The following is a 1,515-nucleotide window of genomic DNA, read 5'->3' on the forward strand; positions in this document are numbered from 1 at the left end:
ATCCTTCTTAGAAAAGCAGTTGTTGTTATTGTTGCTAAGTACTGTCAAGTGAGATCTGATGACTATTGACCCTTTATAGGGTTTCCCAGGAGCGGTTGGTAAATTCGAACCACGGATCTTGCAGTTCCAACCCATCTTCCAGTCCAGTGCTACAGGACGACTGTCAATGAGATGATTGCCAGAGTAGCTACAATAATGGTCGCTGGAGAAGGATATCATGTTTGGTAAGGTGGAGGGTCAGAGAAAAAGAAGAAGACCCTCAACGAAATGGATTGGCCATCGATGATCTCAAGCGTGGCAACAGTGGTGAGGTTGGCCTAGAATTGGGCAATGTTTCATTCTGCTGTGCATAAGGTCGCTTTGAGTTGGTACCCACTGGATGGTACCTAACAACAACAACAACTCCCAAACTGGAGTCCTGGTGTGGCGCTGTGGGTTAATGGGCCAGACTGCAAAGCCGGTTGAACTGCAAGGTCGGTGGTTCAAGCTCACCAGTCGCTCCTCAGAAACCCTATACAGGGTCGTTATGGGTCGGAACTGATTCGATGGTACTTGGCAACAACAACAACAACTCCCAAACTGCTGATCGGGCCAGTAATTTAGGCAGGAAGCAAAAGAGGAGGCAAAGGGACATAGGGTAGAAGAGAGGGAGTGAGGGAGGGGGAGAGAGAAAGCAACTTTGTTATTAACAGCTCCCCAATTAAAGGCGGAAGTGGGAGATGGGGGTTTATATGTTTATTTTATTACCAAGGCGAAGGAAAAGGGCAAAGTCGCTTTCATCCCAAATTCGGATAAACCCTTTGTGACAGAGAGTGATACAGCCATAATGAGGATTCAGCTTCTTCTTAATTTCCAATGATATAGCTGTCACCAGAGCAGTCCGCTTCATTAGGAAAGTGTTAGAATGAACATCTGTCCATTACCTAAACAGCAACAAAATCCTGGGGAGAGCGCTCTCAATTTCTCAATTTCCTTGAGAGCTTTCTGCCCCATTTCTTCACTCCTTTGTGAATTTCCCGTTTCCATTACGTAGGCGAGAGGGCTAGAGGTCCCCAGCTTTAATAGTTGTGAGATATGAGTGTGTTGAGGGGCGGGTGGAGTGGGGTGGCGGGGAGAGCGTTTGATAGTAAAATTAAAAATATTGTCAAAATTTTAATATTTTCGGAGTGTTTAGGTAAGTATCCAACCTTAGCTCTCAAATTCAGCGAAATGAACAATACTGACAAGGATGATGAAGAGGGTGGGAAACCCACAAGATCGCATGGAGTTGTCCATCCAGCCGGAGTGATAGGGGAGCGCTTGGAGGAAACACGCTATGCAGAGAAAGTCTCTCTGATTCTTTTCTCTCGGGCCACCTTCCGGCAATGCTTCTTCTGTAAAAGCATTCATAAATAATAAAGCTGAAACCTGGAGGGCTGGCAGTCACCCGGCACGGTTTCCAGGGGCCCTTTGCTTGGCCGGGAGAGGTCCCTCTCCCCCCGCGGCAGGGGCGGAATGCGCCGATCCGGCCCCGGG

General features: G+C 47.9%; 1 pseudogene; it reads right to left on the bottom strand.

The window, feature by feature from the left end:
- LOC102838860 overlaps positions 1–1,026 on the bottom strand; it is a 132,758-nt pseudogene extending 131,732 nt beyond the window's left edge.
- Between the last annotated feature and the right edge of the window lie 489 nt (positions 1,027–1,515).

This window comes from Chrysochloris asiatica, unplaced genomic scaffold (assembly GCF_000296735.1).
Source record: "Chrysochloris asiatica unplaced genomic scaffold, ChrAsi1.0 scaffold00001, whole genome shotgun sequence".
Lineage (NCBI taxonomy): Eukaryota > Metazoa > Chordata > Mammalia > Afrosoricida > Chrysochloridae > Chrysochloris > Chrysochloris asiatica.